Source organism: Pteropus medius, unplaced genomic scaffold, assembly GCF_902729225.1.
Source record: "Pteropus medius unplaced genomic scaffold, Ma_sr-lr_union100, whole genome shotgun sequence".
Taxonomy (NCBI): domain Eukaryota; kingdom Metazoa; phylum Chordata; class Mammalia; order Chiroptera; family Pteropodidae; genus Pteropus; species Pteropus medius.
The window spans coordinates 1,999,641-2,021,624 of record NW_024340848.1 but is presented as its reverse complement, the minus strand read 5'-3'; the positions used below and the strand labels follow the sequence as shown (position 1 = coordinate 2,021,624).

General features: G+C 32.1%; 1 pseudogene; it reads left to right on the top strand.

The window, feature by feature from the left end:
• The first annotated feature begins 21,794 nt into the window (after positions 1 to 21,794).
• Positions 21,795 to 21,906, top strand: LOC120582725 (uncharacterized; annotated as a pseudogene).
• Positions 21,907 to 21,984: the final 78 nt, after the last annotated feature.

The window sequence follows — 21,984 nt, the reverse complement described above, 5'->3', positions numbered from 1 at the left end:
AGTTATCTAGTTTTAAATTTTCCATTATTTCACCACCTATTTGAAATGTACCCATTTTACATTGACTCTTTTAATGACGATCATATTATTAATGCATGTATTCATTTTATACTTTATAACAAAGAACTTTAACTTCCTGCTGATTCATAACTCCCCAGCTTTCATGTTTTAAACTTCAGAAAGTTATTTTCCTATTTTTAAGACAATAAGTCATTATTTCCATAATTATGACTTAAATTTCTATAACTGACTAATTTCTGTACTCACTCTGAATAATGTACCTTTTTTCCTTTCCTTTTCCAATCTTAGTCCACGTATCATTTTTATTGGCAAATAAGTTTAAATAACAGTGAGTCTATGAACTATAAAAATTCTTAGTAACGTACATTTAACATGCTTTAATTTCACTCTCACTCATGAAGGAAATATAACTTGTTATACGATTAAGGTTTCAGCTTTTTTGTTCAGTATTTTAAAGATATCATCCATTTCTCTTTGCCCAGATAAGATGTCTGAGTCACTCTCTTTGCCATTCCATTGTAGCTAATCTTACTTTTCACTTTAATTGCTTTTACTCTTATTTCCAGGGTTCATTCTTAAAAAAAAAAAATCAGTGTATACATGATTAAAAATGTATCTTTCTTAGTATATATCCAATTTTCAACTATGAGAATTGTCTTTCTTTAATGCCAAATAATTTTCTGTCATTTAATCTTCCATTTTCTACTTATAGAGTTCCAGAAATGTAGCTTTTATTTGTTAGCTTCGTAACTCTTAAATTTTGCATACAGGTAGTTCATATTTTCTGTACCTCTCTCTTGATACATTTTGAAACATTTCTTCAATTCTGCTGTCTAGTTTGCCAATTCTGAGATTAGCTGTGCAGTCGATTTTAAAGACTTTCTATTAAATTTTTCAATCACTGTATTTTTATTAAAACAATTTTTTATTTTTATGCGACTGTTTTTTATTTCAGGGATATTATTTTCCCAACCTGCTTAAACTATGAATATTTTAAAAATATTTTAACATTTTTCAAAGATTTTTTTTTTTTTAGAATGCATTATCAACCTAATTAAATCAAGCATAAATATTCCCATTTGTTGAGCCTTTTGCCAATCATATCAGTTTTTGTATCAATCACAGGGCTGGGCTTCCTAGCAATTCAAAACATTTTTGTGAACTTGTCTGGAATACTCCTCCCTGCCTTTTTTAATTTTTTTTTTTTCCCTAAACAGACTAGCCCTATGGGTTGTTTATCTCTTTGTCTCTTATTTAGGACTTTACAGCTTTGGGTCTCTCTGGGGCCACAGATAGTGTCATACTGCTTATAATGTTACAACCCTGTTCCTCACCAAGCAGATACACTTATGTTCTCCCCTCTCCTTTCCTAAATGAGTAAAATCTTTTCAGGTGCAAATTTAGGACAAAGGGAGCAGCGATGTAGCCCGAATCCGTAGTCTCGGAGATCAACCCCCACCCACTCTAACGTTTAGATCCGAGTTTTGTTTGCAGGGTCTGTTCAGTCCCATTCTAAAACAGGCGTCATCGCCTCTGTTCTTCCTCTCCGCATGCTAAATACCCAGCCCTCTGTAGATTCCCAATTAAGCAGATTTTTCTTTATGAAGTCCATAATGATTATCTATGTGTCCCTTTGTTATTCTTGTTATTATCATTATTATTATGCTTTAAAATTTTTTTCAAATACCGTTTATGATGTTTATGTTTGGATCAGAGAAAAAATTTCTCACTGTAGCAAGTATTCGGTGGTAGTTTTTCATTAACATTTTCATGCTGTTGTCCGTAAAACTCAAAGATTATGTGCAAGATCAAATTATTATTCGATAATATTCATTATCTTCACATTTAAAATGTGATTTAAAATAATGGGAAAATTACTCTAGATTCATGACTAGGTATATTTTATTTAAATTGCGATACTAAGGGAATTTTAATAAATATATGGAGGAGGAGGAATGGGGTGAGGAGGATCTGGAGGAGAAGATGGAGGGTGAGGGGGAAGAAGAGGAAGAAGGAACAAAAGGTTGGATTTAAAAGTGTAATGGGGTCTATTTAAAAGTGTAAAAGGGGTCTATTTTTGTATAACACTAAAGTGCATAACTTTCTCTAAGGTGAAAATTATATCACTTTTATTCATATATCCCCAGTATAAAGTCCAGAGACTGACATACAGTAAACCCCCAAAAAGCATGTATTACATTGTTTACTATGATATTGCTGAGAAAAATGATGTAACTGCAGCTTATTCTGCAAAAACTGCTTAAGGTTTATAGTCATTACAAAGACTAGTGTAATGATCTCTTGCCTATATTCAAATTGTATATGGCTGGAAAATTGGAAATTTGGCATTCTCTCTTCTAGGAATGATGAAGAAAAATTATTTCCATGTTGATACTTGTTAATTGATGTAGTAGTCTAGATTATTATTTAGAAAGATCTGGACTCTGCTTCCAGGCTCAGTGAAAACAACGGCTTATTAGAAGACATCTGGCTATGACCCAGTTATAGAATATCAGTAAATACAAATTCATACATATCTCCCTAATGCCATAGTTTATAAAAAGGATCTCTGATTGTAAAGCACTCTTTAATATCAGAGACTATTCATTTTTATATTCCCCTTAGAAGTGAGTGTAGTGCCTTTCACACTGTAAACATCGAACAAATATTTGTTTATTGTCTTCTGCATAGCATTTATACTATTCCATCTCTCTCTTCAACCCTATAGCAATTTGGAATTGAAGCAGGAAACAAAGCCTTCACATCCAGTCATCATCATGCCCACAGTTTAATTCCCACTACTTTATCAGTTTAATTCAGTTCTTTTGCCTAAAATCCCAACAGTACCACCTTTAAGCTCTTTTGATACTCCTTTATTATTATTATTATTATTATTATTATTATTTTATCATTATACGATTCTGATTAACCTTCCTGAAATCTGCTAGGACCATATTTGAGGAACTATTGTTCTAAAAGGGAAGATAGTGTTCTTATCTGTAAGATCTTCTTCTCTCTTTCATATAGCTTATTAATATAATCAATCAAATTATAAGAATACAGATCAAAATCTGTTAGTTATATAAATAATAATAATTACTTATGACATTTTCTTTATAGAAAATTATTATTTTTGAGATAATTTTTTCTTATGCTGCCACATAGGTTTAGTTACTGACAAAACAAAATAAACCTAATTATAAAGTTATCTTACAGGTCACTCTGCTTATGCCAGCATTAGAGAAAAAGTTGAGCTTACACTTATTCAGAAGATATCACCAAAATATCATTTATTAACTAATTTTTTGTAAACATATGTCTACACAAGCAAGAAGAGTCAAAAAAGAAATCAAGATATTATACTCTATTCTACAAATTATTGTTTGTGAAGACTAATTATTATTGATAAATATAAATAGTAAAATATGCAAACAACAATAAATAATTATTGATTAATTGATAATGTGATAATATTGAGTACATAAACTTTAGTATTTTTAATGACAAGTCTCCTTTCCTTATATAAAACTATAATTCATAAATGTTCTGGCACTACTAAGCATTTCCTATTTCTTTTGCATAGGTTAATTTTTTCATTCAGTGTCAGAATTAGGTGACTCAGCTAGGAATCTAACAAAATGTGTTTGCTAGCAAAGAAAGTAGGCAATTGGCAGACATTCATAATCCAGTTATTGTTTGACTTCACTCTAGCTGCCAACTACAGGAGAAAGTGGAAAAGAAAGAGCAGGAATAGGCTTAAAATGCATTTGTTGATTTGGTGGAAAAGCACATTACATTAGTTGATTTTCATGTTTTCTTTCATTATATAATTTTTTTAATCTTGAAGATTTGGAAATAATATCTTGGTACAAAGTTACAATTTAAATCATGTTGTCATTTGCTGTTTTCATTTAAGAGAAACAAATTCCCACTAGAAATAGAAGAGAAACAGAAGTTCCTGCAACATATCATTTATTTATCAGTGAAAGAAAACAAGTATTGGACTCTACCAGAAAATCCAGAGATACTTTCTAGCTAGGAAGGGTGATCAGAGAATCAGAGAGTAAAAATGTCTTCTAATAAACTTCCCTTTGCTAGAAAACTTTGCAATGGAGACAACAGACACGTACTTTCTTATAATTTGGAGAATATTAAGGCTTCATTTTAACCTTTAAAATTGTACACAATACAGAACACAAAGAGCCCAAATATCACATCTTGTTTTAGTAAATGCTGTTTCTCTCCGTTCTTAAGGTGCAATGGATCAACTTCCCACTGATCCTATGTGGTAACTGCAAGCAAAACGCTCAAAAAGTACTTTTCTTTTAATTTTTATGGAGGTTGAAACCATAGGACCTATTCGCCATGAGAGTCAGCACCTCTCTGCGGAAGATCCAAATGTTCACTGTGTGTTTAAAACAAAACTAAACAAAGCAAAGCAAATCAAAACAAAAACCTTTAAAAACTGTCTTTATGTCTCATTTTAATGAGGTCTCTTTATCTTTCTAATTCAAACACAGGTTAGTACTCCCCATTTTAGGAATTGGAGTTTTTCTTTTGCTGCTGAAATGTGCTCAAACAGATGTTGTAATTTTACAAAATACATTCTCAAAGTCACATATGCCCATTAGGACCTTCATGTAATCCTAATATTATGATTAAAACTATATATTTTTAAAAAGTATTAGTTCAATTCTTAACATGTTCTTTGTATGGCTTGCTTGAGAATTAGAGTACGTGTTAAAAATACAGATCTCATCTCATACCAATTGAGACTGTATTTGAGGTGTGGGACTAGAGATCTGAGTCTGAAAAGTCCTCCAAGTTAACCTTGTGCAAACTAACATTTAAAAACTATTTTTCAAAGTTATTTCACATCTATACTTCCTTTAACTGCCTAATCATCAGATATCCAGAAATTATTAGCCAAATATGCCAAATAATTTGCTAACATTAAATGTGAATTCAAAAATAATTCTAAAACATCTTCATTTAAGAATTTTTCCTTGGGTGTGACAAGGACTCAGCTTACATTTTCAAATCTGCACTAAGACTTCAGTTGTTATTTCACCATTTTAAGTATCAGTCTATGGTCGCATAAAGATTATATAATGTATACAGAACGCTTGGCACCAAAGTGAAGTCAGACAATAATACCATTTACTGAGTAGTTAATACATGCCAGGCTCTTTTCCTAAGTGCTTTACATATATCAACTCATTTAAATCTCACAGCAGAAGAATTATAAGATAAATGATTTTGTATCTGCATTTTGTAGATGTGCAAACTGAGGCAAATGTGGGATAATTTATTTATCCTAAATCACAGAGTTTGTAAGTGGAAGACATTAAAACTAGGATTCCTGTCATAGCAATTTATTTGAGAAATACAAGTAATACTGGTAGAGAAGTAAGGAAGTGATACAGGGAAGCAAATATAGTCTATAGAGTTCAGCATTAGCCAGCTATCACAGTGGGCAACTTGAATAAATACAATGTGGAAAATCTGGAGACAATGTAAATGCCACACCTATGAATTATCATGGCCACCAGACAAGGAGGTTGGGTAATTTAAAGCAAATATTCAGTTATTAGTTGAGGGATGCACCTGTCAATTTTAATTTCTGAGTCAACCACATGTAAACAGTTTTGCTTTCCACTCATGAAAAAGGAAACAGAGACTTCAGATACACAAATGCAGATTCTGGCAGTAGGACACAAACAGGAGGACACGAACAGGAGGAGACAGCAAGTTTCCAGGAAAATGGATTGGATATAAAGAGCCTTTGCTGCAGTAGTCCAGCTGGAATTTTTTTTCTCTACCTCAATAGCATAAGATCATATCAATTACAGTCTATTGCTTCTCTATATTTTAACACAATCCTGGCACAAATTAGCTCAGATTTTAATATGTTTCATAGGTGTTAATTGTTTCTGCTTTTGTCAGCCATTTTTATCTTTGATGGGGCAAATTTGTTTTTAATGTATTTATTAACAATTATTTTTAGGTGCTGAGTGAATCAAAATGCATAGCCATAGATGTGAAACTCAGGGAGCATACATTCTTATAAGAAGTGTTAGGCAAGTTCGCAAACATGACATGCACGCCTAAAGTAAGTTAAAGAATTTTATATAGAGTTATCACATATAATGTTTTTTAGTTGTAGTTTTAAGCCAGAACTTAATGCACTCAGTCTATGTGTAATTATCCAATGTTCTAAGCCATGTCCATTCTAAGTCCTGGGAATAAAATTTTAAAAAACTGTAATGATAAGGCTTGTATTGCATAGTAAGAGACAGAAATAAGTTCACATATAAATAAATAGAAGGTTAAATAATATGGAAAATATGAAGAGTCTAAATGGAGAATTATTATATACAAATGGTTAAGAAGACACTTCAGGGCAATCAAATGGAGAAAAGAATGATGGGAATTAAGGAATCTTGCAAAGCTCTGGGGAAATATGTAATGCAGGAGAATAACCAAGATAGAAATATAGAGTAATGAAAACCTGGATTTATGTCAGGAAAGAAGGGAATAATAAAAAAATTTCTTAAATCTTCAACATATCGAATAACTACTGTATGCCAGGGTATTTATATATCATTTGTTAATTTCTCTATAGTTTTGCAAAGTGATATGCTTTATAAAATTGTAAATTGAGTGATGAAATAAAAACGATAAAATAAAATTGAACTAAGGTCATACACAAGCAATGACAGCAAAATCTGAACCCAGATCTAACTTCAAAATCCTTTACTTACTCAGTCGCCCTTATCTCTCAGTATACAGAGAAATCATTTGAGAATACCCTGGCTTAACACTGGAAGACTGAATTAATTGCCAGACATAGGCATCAAATTACATATCACATATCATAGCGATTCTAATATGGAATAGGGCTATGGTACATTGTCCTGCCTCTTGCTTCAAACAAATTAGAAGAGGATAGAGATTGGCCTTCTGGTAGCCATGTTGCATATGTCATCTCATTTATTTCTCGAGTTAATTCTACAAAGTATTATTATCCTCACTTTAAAGAGGACAAAGTGGTTAGGCTCAGAAAATTTAAGCATAGTGCTAGGAAGTAGCTGAGCCTGGTTTTTGACAGTCTACTTAAATAAAAGTCATGTTCACAAGCCTTTGGATAGTCATTTTTGCTAATGAACATTTTGAATATTTTAAAATTTATAGACCGACATCTAGAATGACTCTACGAACTTCATGAAGCACAGTTAAGTCTTTGTTTGGACAAATCATTGTGACCACCACATCCTACTTTACAAGGACTAAAGAATACATAATATGTTATCACTCCATGATTTACAAATAGATTTTGATTTATCAAGAGAAGGGGTTTGCCACCTTTTATATTATTCAATAGGTTTTAGTATCATGCTTTACACATAGTAAACCACATTAAATCCCTGCTAAAGCTATCCCTCTGTTTCTCTTCTTAGAGAATGTAGAAAAGCAATTTCACCTTTGGGTAATATTAGACTAACTGTTTTGGATGACTTTCTCACTGAGAAAGATTAGATAAATAGTGTTGCAGAGAAAAACCTGTTTTTAGAGTGCCGATAAGGCAGTGGAGACTATGTAGGTCAAGATTTCAGAGATAAAAGATACAAAGAGAAACTACCAAGCACTTGGGTTCTTTGCTTTCCATTAGAGTCAACTGCCGATTTCAGGTTCAGTAAACTTTTTCTACAAAGAATTAAACAGTAAATATTTTAGGTTTTGTGGCCCTTAAGGTCTCTGTCATAACTTTCCAGCTCTGCTGCTATTATAGTGAGAAGCAATCAGATAAATGCATAGGCATGTCTGTGTCCCAAAAACATTTACAAAAACAAGCAGCTGCCAAATTTGCCTCCTTCTCTAGTTAAAAGAAAATATAGTTTTCCAGCTCCTGGTCTAGGTGGTTAAAATTAGATTTCAGGAGCCATTAAAGATTGAAGGAGAGGCAGGGGTATATAGTATACACTTGGAGTTCAGATTGAAACCTTTAAAGATACAATCTAAGAGAAAGAATGAACTGGGGACAGTCTGACCCTCACGAGTTCTACAAACCAGATTAAAATTATAATTTTAAACGATATTGCTAAATTGTCAATGATGTTGCTGAAGTACCATATCCTAGCCATCTGAAGAAAGTCAACATAAATATCCTCTTTAGGATGATATAAATATCCAAAGTTTTAAACTATATATTTATTTTTCCTACATGATGTCTGCAATCAATGAAAAATAACCAGACACATTAGAGACAAGTTTACATGATCAAAAACAGGAGACTATATCTGTACTATAGAGTTGCCAGAAACAGACTGTAAAATAACTACACTTGAAATAAAAAGGCTAATTAGAGAATTTTAGTAGATAACTAGAAAATTTAAAAGACAGAAAGAAAATTTTATAATTGAAAAACAATAAAATCCCATAATTGTGTTTAATAGCATATTATATCTAGCTGTGTATAGAAGAAATAGAACAGAATATGGATTGGAAGAAAATATACAGATATTGCCCAAAGTTTGAAAAGATTAAGAATATGGAAAAGAGAGTTAGGGACATACAGAGTAATGTGAAAAGATCTGTCATATGTGTAATTGAAGTCTCAGAAAAGAAAGGAAATAGAGTAGACACATAAAAATGTATTTGACAAAATAAGGACTAAAGATTTCACAAAACTGACAAAAGACTCAAAACTAGAGATTTCAGAAGCTCAGCAAACTTAAAGCAGCAAAAATATTAAGAAGATCATATCTAGGTACATCATAATCAAACTGCCATAACCAAATACAAAGGGACATTTTTAAAGTAGGTGAAAGGTGGGGAGGAATGGAGATAGCCTATTACTTTCAAAGGGGCAACCCATGAGAAGGGCAGCTGACATCTCAAAAGAAATACTAAATGACAGAAGACAAAAGAATAGCATTTTCAAAGTGCTGAAAGAAATAACTGCTAGCTTAAAATTCTATGTACAGGGAAATAACTATTGAAAAAGTGAGGTAAAGATAAAGAATCCCAATGTGGAATAAAGAACATTTACTCACATTTCAGAATTTTTTCACATATTTAAGGATCATTTGAGCAATTGACAAAATGCTGAACCCTAAAATAAGTCTCAACATATTTCAAAAAATTAAAATCATACAATATTTTCCCTGATGTAACATTAAATTGAAATTAAATAAAATAATAATTACAAATTATCCAAATGCTTGGAAATTAAGAAATTTACTTCAAATAACTCTTGGCTAGGAGGAATAATAACCAAAATTAGAAAATATTAAACTGAATAATAATGAAAACACTGAAAATGTCAATATGAAAAAATAATTGTCAGTACATAACTAAACTGTACTTACAAGAAGGAATAACTTAAATATAATTACTAGAAAATAATGAAGGCAAGAAAATCAATCATCTAAATGTTCATTATAGAAATCCAGAATATTGGATAATATTGGATAAAATATGGCATAATATAAATATAAAACATAGAAGCTTATGAAATAGAAACAAATATCAAGGATAAACAAAACCAAAAGTTGTTTCTTTTAGTAGGTTAGAACAGTTGATAAACCCTGGATTGATAGCATAAACAGAGGACACTATAATGTAGTGTTAGGAAAGAAAAAAGAACATCACTACAGAACTCATATATAATAGAAAGACAATGAGGATATGTTTTAAAAAATCATGCTAGTAAATTAGGAAGTGTAGATGTTTTATGTATATAATTACTAAAGTTAAATTTGAGTCAATATGTAAGAGAAAATGAAAAAGTTTTATAAGTATTAAAGAAATAAATCATACTTAAAATTTCTTTAAAGAAAAATCCACTCAGACCCAAACTCACTGGTGATTTCTACCAAATATTAAAGAAAGAAATAACACCTGTTTTAGTAAAAATCTTTTAGAGAGTAGTAAATGATGAAACATTTGCAATATATTTTATAAGGCCACATTAATTTGTAATCAAACCTGACAAAGACGTTATATGAAAGAAAAATCAAAGCTTAATGCTTCTGAACATAGGTACAGAAATATAAACCATCCTAACAAATTTAGTGAACCTGAATTCAATGAACTCAAACTTCCTAACAAAATCATGAACATTCTTCATAAAGAATTTTTCATTTACTTTCATAATGTTATTTTAATATTGAAAAAAATCACCATAGTATACCATATTAAAAGAATAAAGAAAAATTATTCATTCAATGCAATATATGTAAAAATAGTATTCAAAAAAATTCAATATCTGTTTATAAATAAACATATTTATTTTAAAAAGTTATAGCAACCTTAGCGTAGTAACGTTAATAGTGAACTTTCTTAAACTGAAAAACATATTTTAAAAACTATCCTATGTGATATTTAATCATGACATATAATAGGTGCTAAATAATTTCTTCTTTCTCCTTAATACTTATCTAATAGTTTAAATAATAAATAATAATAAAATATAATACTTATCACATGCTTATTATAAATGAATCTCTGTTTTACATAGATTATTTAATTTAATCATGCCGGCATTCTGTTGCTAGTTTCTGAAGTTTTAGTAGTAGATAAATACAGTATAATTGTACCATTAAACTAATGAAAGATTTAAAATGTTTACATTCTCATTTATCTTCCCTTAGAATATTTCAACACCTAATCCACTAAGAAAATAAGAATTAAGATTAGACAAAATAAAAAACAAAACAAAGAAAAGACAATGTACCCTACCTTTCATTCAATTGCAAGTGATTTGGTGCTGCTTATATTTCACACTTTGCCAATGGAGGTATCATTACTAAAGTAATTTTTAGCTTATTCTTTGGTTAAATTTTATGAAAATGCTCATTTTTTTTTTTTTTTGATGAATAGTAAGCATTCTAAGAAAATCGCAGAACCTTTTTCAGCTAAAACCATTCAGCTCTGAAGGTTTGGCTGAACAAACCTTCCAGAAGGGTTTGCTACAGCTCTTATCTTTATTTGCTTTAACTCGGAATTAATCTCTGTCACTGTATAGTTTGCTTGATTTACCATCATTATAAAGAGTTGAAATAAGACAAATGTTTGCTTTAGGGACATTATTGCTTCGATTTAGAAGGAATTGATTCCTAACAACCCTTCTCCATTGCATAAAAATATTCTAATCACATAGTTTCAAGTATAAGAGCTTTAAAATATGATCATTTCTGCTTCCTTGTCTTAAATAAGGGTTTATGAATAGTGTTTTAGCCTTATTTTATTTATTTATTTATTTATTTTGTATTTCTTCCTATTTTAGGATGCTTTGGGCAGCTTTAGCTGATGGTTGCTTATTTGAAAATATGTATTTTCTTCCTGGTTTTATTTCATTATTACACTATTTTTCTAAAACAAAGTTAGTGTTCTATCCATTTTTTCTCATATTAAATTCTTTTTGTAGCAATATGCAAAATTACAAATGAAGCTGCCACTACATTTAAAAGATGTTAAAATTACATACCTAAGTCTCTAGTATGGAATGCTTTGTGATGCTTAACAAACAAGCAAATTAATCAATCATGTAATTTTGAGAGCAATTCTCTTCAGTATACCAAAAAATAATCATCTGTTCAACATATTTCTCTATCTGGTTTTAGTGGCAGTGGTAAAAAACAGACACAAAGACATCTCCTAAGTATCCATTTTTCTATATGTTAAAATTATTTACCCTCTTTGATTATTTTCCACAATTTGCTTTGCACATCTCCACTGCAATGCTCTTTTTCATTCCTTCCATTCAGTAGGTAGTGGAAGCAGAAAGAAATGAAGCTTGGAGTTAGTAATTTGAGACTACTGCAGCTTCCATTAGCCACAATTCACTGAACAAATTAGACACTTCGGTAGACTACTTAAGTAAATAAATAAAAGTTTCTTTGGCTTGCTTATATGATCTCTACTTTTCTAGCATTTATGATACATTACAATAACTAATTTTTCTAACTGTATATATTTTAATTTATAAAGATTATTCTAAGATCTCCAGATACCCAGACCCTGTTAAGGACAGAGTTCTCACGGATAATTTGACAGAGAAGATAATTGAAATTTATGATTTGTAAGGAGAAGTAACTACATGAGTATTTTGTGTGGGTGGTAGTAAAATGTAGATCACAGTGAAATGAAAATTGCATTGGTCAGCCTAGTTTCAGGCAAATTGTAGTGTTGCCCCAACTCTATTTCTGTGTCGTTTCCCTTTAGTCAGCAGCGAGCCCCAGAGAGTTCTGTTGCTCAGGATACCCACCTGGAATTGCCCTCTGGACCCATATAGCCTTTAAGGTAATGCAATTTGCTGACCCATCAAATCAAATCCTGTTGGAGGAGTGTCGTGGATGCGATCAGTGCTCTTTATAGGTGTTCTTAGATAACTTTTAATATTTTTAAATGGTTATTTCTAGGGTGTCTGCATCTTTTGATTCTAACAGCTGCAGTTGTCATACACTTTGGAGACCTGAACTAAACTTAGACTCACGTTGCCTGGATAGCCGTGCCTGGGAGTTTATGCTTGGCTTGCACTGGCAGAGTTATCCAAGATGCACTGCTATGAGAATCTGAAGCCCAGTTACTTTGCCTTCAAGCTGGACCAACACTAAGGTGGAATTCATATTCCAGAGCTTCACTAAAAGATCAGGCTAAGGCTAGACATGGCCTGAAATTGCACCTTTGTTCAGCTTCTTTTTTCCTCACGAAGCTTTCCCACTAATCAGATTCCCTGGAAGCATATCTGTCGTAAACTACTTGCACATGATCTACACTAGGGAACTTGATTTAAAATAGACAATAAAGATTGTTAGTAGCCATGGCCATGTAAATCTCACAAAGTGAATTTTGCAGTCAAATAGTCAATGAATGGTAGGTCAGAAAGTTGAGCCCAGTTCATCTCATTTTAAATACACACATTTTCAAGCACACAAACTGCTATCCATACATAGCTTATACATTTATGTGATCACATATGGAAAAGATCTCATATAAAGTCTCCTCAGAGTGAATGCTTTAATTCAAATTAGAGGACAGGTCAGAGATGATGTTTGGAGGTGGAGCCCTTTAGTAGAGCTTATAGTCTAGTGGGCAGGAGAGATAGATACATAAAATTAAAACAATAAATTAGTATGATTTAAGGTTGTTTAAGAAGTGCTATTTAGGGAAGAATAAAGAAACATCAAAACAGTTTAAGGGAGATTAAGAGCACAGGGTGCTGTAATAAATAGGGGTATAAGGCCAAGCCAACTTGAGAAAATGAGACTTAAGCAAACATTTGAAGAAGAGCGGGGGGGTCAGAAATACCTGGGAGAGAGCATTTCAGTAAGAGGAAACAGACAGTGCAAAGCACTGATGCCTTATGTCATCCAATGCCTGGTAGCAAGATGTCCAATGTGACTGTAAGAGAGTTAGTGTTGAGGAAAAAGTTCAAAAAGAAGTCATCCCTGATCACGTAGGACCTCTTAATCTACCGACAATGGAGATTTTTGCTATTACTTAAGCATGTGCATATTACGTTTTCTACTGACTCATCCTAAGGCTGAAAGTTGTGAGAGATTGCAAGATAGAAAGCAGCTGAAGACCTATGTGAAAGAACAGAAACGACTGCTTCTTAGAAAATGACTAACATTAGTCTGCTAGTAAACTTGGAACTTTTGCTAGCTGTGACTCAACTCTACTATATGGACTTACCATAGTGGACTTGATGAGTAAGCTTGGATACTAAAAAACCACAAACAAACTCAATATACAACATTTGACTAGCACAGAGCTCCACAACCAATCCTGAAATGACAAGAAAAGGATTTTGTTTGAATAAACCTATTTATTATACTTTTTCCTTACAAAAAACTCACTGTGGCTTTTTCTGTTTAAAGTTCTACTCTTGCTTCTGGTTGGAGAAAGGGTGCTCATAAGGGCTGCTCTTGCACATATATATCACTATAAGAGTAAATCCACAGCGCATGGAACCAATTCTCTCCAAATTACGTGTATAGTTAATCTGAAGGCTCTGACCATAGAGTCCATTTCCTCTACCTTGGATCACACTTTTCCTGCCTTTCCTAGCAGAAATACTGCTTAATGCAAACAAAGTCTTAGAATCTTTCTTTTTTATTTATTTTTTTATCATAGTAGAAAGAACTTTTCCTCTAGTAGGAGATAATAATAATTCACGAGTTTAAGTGGAGGAAGAGCATGATCTGATCCATAATTTAAAAATGTTATTCTTGCTGCTGTATAAGAATTGGCATTACAGGGGCAATGATAGAAGCAGAGAGACCTGTTAGGTTGTCGTAAGCAAAGTATAATAGATGAACTTGATGGTGCTCTGATCCTTCTGTACCAAGATTACTAGCAACTGATGAGTCTCAATTCCACTCCAGAAATTGACCTGAGGTAAAGGGAACTACCCAGTTCAAGGTAATATACCCTTTCCAGAAGCAACTAATACCCATTGAATGATGTATGGGGGAGGGGATCTCAAAAGGACAATTGAGCCCTTTGTGAGGCCACCATTGCAACTACATTGCAGTACATTTCCCTGGCTCAGTTCTGCTTCCCACACATTCACTCCTCCATAGGTGTTACTCAGAAATAGCAACACTCCCTGAACAGAAAACTCCCTGAATAGAATCTCCATCTCTGAATGTTTTTCCTAGAGAATTCTGCCTATGATTTGCAAACAGGTTGCAAACTACGGAGGAAGACATGATTCAAAAACTCAATTTCAACAAAAGAACATTTGAATTTCTGTTATCTGAGATGGAGTACATGATGGGTGGAGCAAGTTTGATCGTGGAGTCAGAAGTTAAATTTTGGACATATTATGTTTGAGATAATTTTAAACACTCAAGTGAAAGGACCAAGTAAGCAGTAGGTTCTGTAAGTTTGAAGTCAAAAAAGATTAGGATGGAGAAATAAATTTGCAACAATCAGCACATAGACAGTTTTAAAGTTATTATTATTTTTTGCATGAGAGAGACTATCTGTACTATCTTTCATCAAAGATGTGTATAGGCCATATTGATTCTTAGAATTTATTAAAAGCCTCTTAATCAAATATTATTTAAAATTTTTAGTGTGTAGTTGAAAATGGTGTGTTCCCTCTGTTGAATATAGAGGTCTACATGTAATAGTGCATATTTATTAATGGTATTATTTATTATATGTACATATATGTACATATAAATACATACATATGAATATATTTTTACATGCATGTACGTGTAATTAATACAATTACTATAGGTAATTATTCATTATTTGTAATGAATAAAATTATTTCATCTTTAATAACACTGCTTATTTTATTTCAACTTGACTTATTTGTCTCTGAGAGGAGTTTGTTAAATGCCCTTGTGAATTTTTATTTCTCTCAACAGCTTTCTTAGTTGTAGCTAAAGAATATATTCTTAGAGGTATATAGTTATGATGATTAAATGTTTCTGTTTTCTTGTTTATTTTATGAATATATATATTTACTTTTGTTTTCTTATGATATCGTTTGCTTTAAATTCTATTTTGTCAAAAGTAATACACAACTTTAAATTGCCTTGTCTGACATTTTTTTGCCGATCATTTATGTTTTGAATTTCTGTGTCTTTTTGTTAAGTGTATCTCCTGAAAAGAATATATGTATGAATTCTGCTTTTTAAAGTTTAATTTTAAAACTTCTAAATTTAATAGTTTAGTTTAAGCAGTTTCTATCAATTTAGTTACTGTAAAAATTTTGGACTAATTTTACCCACTTCTCTTCATGCTCTTCATTTCCAGTATTTTTTTCTTCTTTTCTGATTTTCAATGTTAGATTTTTGTTGTGATATATAATTTGTTTGCATTCTTATAGCACTTATAGCTCTCTCTTCTGTTTGGGTAACCTGTTTATTATCATGTTGACGTTGTTTAGAATTTTAGTAAATTTATCTTTCATATCTATTAAAACATTTTCCTGGGTTTATTTCTCTTCTTGTTGAGTACTTTTAAGAATGTCTGACCGTGGCTCTTTATGTGATAAACCCTTAAGGATCATGTAGATAAGTGAATATTTTTATTACATCCATACTTTTGAATGACAATTTGGTTGAATATAAAATCCTAGCTTCACAGTTATGTTTCTTTAAATCTTTTAACCATTACTCCATTTCCTTCTTACATCCAATATGAAATTCTGATGTCAATCTGCTTCTTTGTTTCTAATATAATTCTGTGACATTTATTTTTTTAGTCACTGTACTTGATGATTTTCAAAAGTACTCTACACCATTCAGTCTCCGCAATTCAGAGGCCCATCAACTTCATGTTTCAGATGAAGAAACTGAGGCTCAGAAAAAGACGAACTCAAAATCACACAGAGTAAATCTAAACTTCATGTATCAGATAAAGAAATTGTAAATCAGAGAGAATCAAGATCATAAGATCACACAAGAAAAATTTGTCAAGTGGTAAGAACCATAATTTCATGAGTTATCCCATTTCTCTGCTGGATAGGAAGCTGAAGAACTTTGGACCAGGTATATTAGAATATAAAGATTATTATTTCTTTTTTTTTGTTAATGGAATCAATGGAAACAATATGAAAATAATGGCTGAAAAGTATTAGTAAAACAATGACACTTAGGAGAGTAAACGTATTTACTACCATACCAGGCACTAAGTGTATTGTAGGCATAGTCAAACAATACTTTGAGTGAGACCTTATTTTCCCAGTCTGACAGATAAAGCCAAGAGTTTATGGAGATCGTGTAAATTGGTCAAAACCACATATTTAGTAAGTAGGAGAAAGTGCAGGTGTATATTGACCTGCATATTTTGCCTCCAAATATTAAAAAACAAAAACAAAAACAAAAATACCCTGCTTTACAAGATTTTAATAAGAATGCTATGGAATATGACTTTCTCTAAAGAAACACTCTGAAAGACTTGGACGCTTAATTTAGGAGATTAATGAGACAGATGAGTCACTTGAAACTAAAACTATTCTTAACTTAATCTAGTTTTTCTTTGATGATTCAGAAAGGTTTTTGAGAGCTTCATTATCAACACAAATTATCATTATACTAGTAATACCAAAATACAGAATGATAAGAATATTCAACAAGATCATACAACATGGGAGTAATTCAGTTTATGAATAGCTAATTTTACTAGTTTAGATGGCTACATCCAATCTCAAAATGTCGTTATAGAAATAATAAAATTTCTCATCCTATTTTAAAAGAGGATGAAAATTGATTAAGAGTCTTGTTCAAGGTGGCATGAAAAGTTATAGAATTAAACGTAAAATCCGATAACAGCGGTAAAACTGATTTCGATTTTATTCATTAATTACCAAAATATAGTGATTATCCTTAAGAGTGATTATCTAATTCAAACACATAATAATTTTTTAGAGGGGAATCTCTTATGGGTGGATTAGTTTCAATTTTAAGTATGACCAAGGTATTTAAAACAAAATTAAATATAATATTCAGGTTTACCAACAAATCTATTTCAGAATTCAACAGAGAATTCTGATGACCACTTGGTGTTTCATATATGTGCATATATAAATAATTCGAATTCCCACAAATTTTAAAATGAGCGTTTAGAAATCAGAGCAATACTGGTATTATTTTGCGGTTATTTTAGTTTGAGTTACAAAGATTCTTGAAAATTACTGGTAATTTTTCTGTATTTTCTCTTCAATTTATCTGAGATTTTCTTTAACATTCAGTGAACAAAGGTGTTTATCTGTAGCCATAAGATTTAAGATTCATGGTTTATTCATATTCCTGCTATTTAAATATGAGTGATTTATATGTCCATTACTACAGTAGATATATTAATAATGAAGAAAATTTCAAATCGTTCTCTTTCACTGTGTTGGAACTATTTGTGAATTTGTGCTACTTAAATATTTCATGAAACTAGCAAAAAATTATGACTTATTTTTAGTGATTAAAACATGTTAATATTAAAAATAATATTAAAAGTTTTCCTTTTCTTGCAATATGTTGAAATAGCAATTACCAAAAAACTGTTGAATAAACTATATCAAAAAAATTTAGGTAGATAACTGAGTTCCCAATAAGGTACAGGATTCCCCAAGGGGTAGTAATGAAGAAGAAACTTAAAAACTCATTAAAGCATGGCCCAGACAATTTAATTGTTGAGAGTAAGACAGAAAGGGAATTACTGTGGTTGAGATTTGAGATATAAATGTCGTTCTGACATCTCTAGCTATTAGAGAAATGCAAATCAAAACCACAATGAGATACCATCTTACACCTGTTAGAATAGCTATAATCAACAGGACAAATAATAACAAATATTGGAGAGGATGTGGAGAAAAAAGAACCCTCATACACTGCTGATGGGACTGCAGATTGGTAGACTAAAAATTGATCTACCATATGATCTAGCAATCCCTCTACTGGATATTTACCCCAAAGACTTGAAAACCCATATCCAAAAAGATATTTGCACACTGATGTTTATAGCAGCATTATTCACAGTGACCAGGACATAGAAGCAACCGAAGTGTCCTACGATAAATGATTGGCTAAAGAAGTTGTGGTACATGTATACAATGGAGTATTACTCAGCCATAAGAAGAGATGAAATATTGTCATTTGTGACAATATAGACGGACCTTGAGATAATCGTGCTAAGTGAACTAAGCCAGACAGAAAAAGTCAAAAATCGCATGATATCACTTATATGTGGGATGTAAACCTAAAAGCAACAAATGAACAAGACAAATAAACAGAGACTCATGGACGTGGACTATAGACTAGCGGTCACCAGAGGATAAGAGGTGGGGGGGAGGGTGAGGTAAACAGGGTAAAGGGGGTCACATATGTGGTGACAGAAAGAAATCTAACCATGGGAAGTGAATCTAATACATTTCAAGCATGTATATATGCTTTATTATTAAAGTGTACAGCTGAAACGTATTAGATTTCATTAACCAATGTCCCCATAAATATATATATAAATAAATATATATTTAAATAAATATATTTAAACAAACAAATAAATAAATAATAAATGTCATTCTAGCTTGTGAGAAAAGGCTTTTAACCCAAACAAAGCAGACTGTAAAACTGCAAAATTAGTAGCTCAAAAAAGTGTTAATGAAAGTTACCAGACAAAAAAATTTAAAGAACAACAAAAGAAGTTAAAATGAATGTTGTCTATCTTCATCTGGATTCTGGGTGAAATTAAAAAAAAAAAAATACACTCTACGATCTGTTATCACAGAACAGATCTAAGATTTGGAGTTAGAGTTGAAGCTTTCTTCCCAAACTCGGATCTGCCAAACTCATAGAATAACATAAAAAGGTCACCAGGTAATGTCTTGGGAATAATGAATTTCAAGAGGTTTGCATTTAAAAAGTATTTACAAGATTGTTATAAAAAAATAATTAAGATATTAAGATAATACTAAATACAGTGATTAAAGCTAACATGCTTATGGATAAGAAGCATCTACATTGTAAAGATGTCAATTGTCAAATTAGGCTACAAATACTATGCAATTGATTGATTATAATCAAAGTAGTTTTCATAGTGGATTTCAATGAACTGAGTTTCAAATATAAGTGAAAGAACAAAAAATTAAACACAAAATAGTTTTTTTTTTTAAAAGAACAAGGTGTGAAGATCTGCTCTGATATATTAGTTCTAATAATCAAATCAGAGAGAAATTAAGGCAATGTCTTGGTCGTGCAGCCAGTGGAGATAAATGCATTAATAAAGTAGAGTGGAAAATACAGAAATAGATCCATGTTTATATGAAAATCTGATAAATAAAAAGATACCACTGTAAATTTGTGATGAAAGCCACAATTCCTAAATGCAATACAAGAAGTCACCTTGTTATAATAGAAACGGGGCAAAATAGATCCCTAAAATATACCAAACACAAAAATAGTTTTCTTGTGCATTAAAGAAACAAGTATAGAAAAAATGTGCAATCATTTATGTGGCATTAATTTACAAAATGATTTCTTATATAATACAAACAGGTTAAAAAAAGGAAATGCAGCTTTAATTCACATTAAAACTATTTTTTCAGAGTATCCAAACATATCATACACAAATTGAAATGCAAACGAGTCTGAAAAAATATTTGCAGTACATAAAACTGAGAAAGAATAATAACCAGAATATACAAAGAGTTTTTTAAAATAAAGAATTTTTAAATCTAGTTTTTAAAAATGGTGGAAGATGCAATTTAGAGAGGAGAAAATCTGAATGGCCAACAAATACAGGAAAAAGTATTCAAGCTGAAGAGAAATGAATACATTAAGGCCACAATGAGGAAAATTTTCAAACAGATTTGATTGGCAGATTTTTAAATGTCTAACAATACCACGTACTGGTGATGATGTAGGCCAAAGAAAATTCTCGTGATTTTAAGAGCGGAAGCTGGTACAACCAGTTTGAAAAGGAGTTCTTCAATAGCTGATATCTTCACAGAAGTACATGAGGAGCAAATTCGGAGGGCCTTTCAGGTTGGTTTACTTCTCCTTTTTGTTAGCTGAGAAGAGAGACAGTTCAGCTGGAAACTGGTCAACCTGCAAAGAGACAGTAAGGCCTCTGGGTAATGTCCGTGCTCCTGGCAGTTGAGGTTCTTTCTCTGGACAATGACCTTGGAGCTCTGCATGTTTGCTTTGCAGAATAGTTCCTGTACCTGGCGATCCCTTGAAATATCTTTGTTTTACAGTTAAAATAGTTGCTTGTTATCTATATTAGGCTAATCTAATGACTTGATGAGGCAGAAGTCCCAAACCTTGGTAGGATTTATCTCCTGACCACTGGCCCACTTGTTTCTCACCAGGGTATCTAGAGAACTTGTCATGTCTTGCTCGCCAGGTATGATAAACATGGTACTATTGATATACCAACATAAAGTTTTCCAAGATGTCTAGGCAACCAAGGCCTTTTGTACTATATTGTGGTAGAGAACAAAAGAGTTAACGTAGTTTTTAGGCAAAAAAATTAGTAGGTGTTGCTACCTCCATGGGGAATAAAAAGAATGCAGTCACCCTATCAGTAGCCACATGCCAGCTGTCAGGGGCTATATTAATCTCTTCTATAAAGCCTATTGCATTCTGCACAGCAGGTATGATTGAAGTTACTGCTAAGTTAAGTTTATAGTAATCTATAATCATCAACTCATGAGGTATCCACCTCAAGGCTGATCTTTGCATGGTCTCAAGATATTCGGAGGGTGTTCTACTCAAGAAAGGGGACGCGTTCAGCTTAAGTGTTTACATGAATGTGTAGATTCAAGGTTCTTAAGTACATCCTACCAAAAATTCCCATAACTGGACTCCTTCTACTTTCTCATCAGGGCACTGATTTTGCCACTCTTATGGTCAAATATTGAGCCTGTTTTCATCAGTCTTCCCTCCAGGTGCAGAAGATAATGGCCTCATTAAATGCCAAGACTGAGGCTTTTCTGCTTTCACAGTAAGGTCTGAGTTGATTGTTGGATAACCTAAATCTATCCTTCCCTTTTTCAGGGCTTCTACAACAGTAGCCAAAAACTACCCAACTCCATAGTCCCTCTAATTACCATTGCCCCATATATCTCAAGAGCTAGAGGTATTGTATAAGCCCGTGCTTCTACCTCAACTGTGCCTCATCCCAATGCCCTGCAGTAGAAGTCTTAGTAATTATGAAGTTGCAGCATTTGAACAATTATCATGTTCATTTTCTTAAAACAATAATTTCTTTTTTACCACTTGAGTGTCAAGCAATCAATTTTAGAAACCCCTAATGCCTCCCTGAACAAGCCCGATTCCGTCTGATCTCAGAAGCTAAGCAGGGTCGGGCCTGGTTAGTACTTGGATGGGAGACCACCTAGGAAGACCAGGTGCTGTAGGTGTAAAAAATGAAAAAAATGAAGAATTGTAAGCTGACAAGGTCCTTGCAATCTGTGAGGTCAACCAAGGGTTGCCTCAC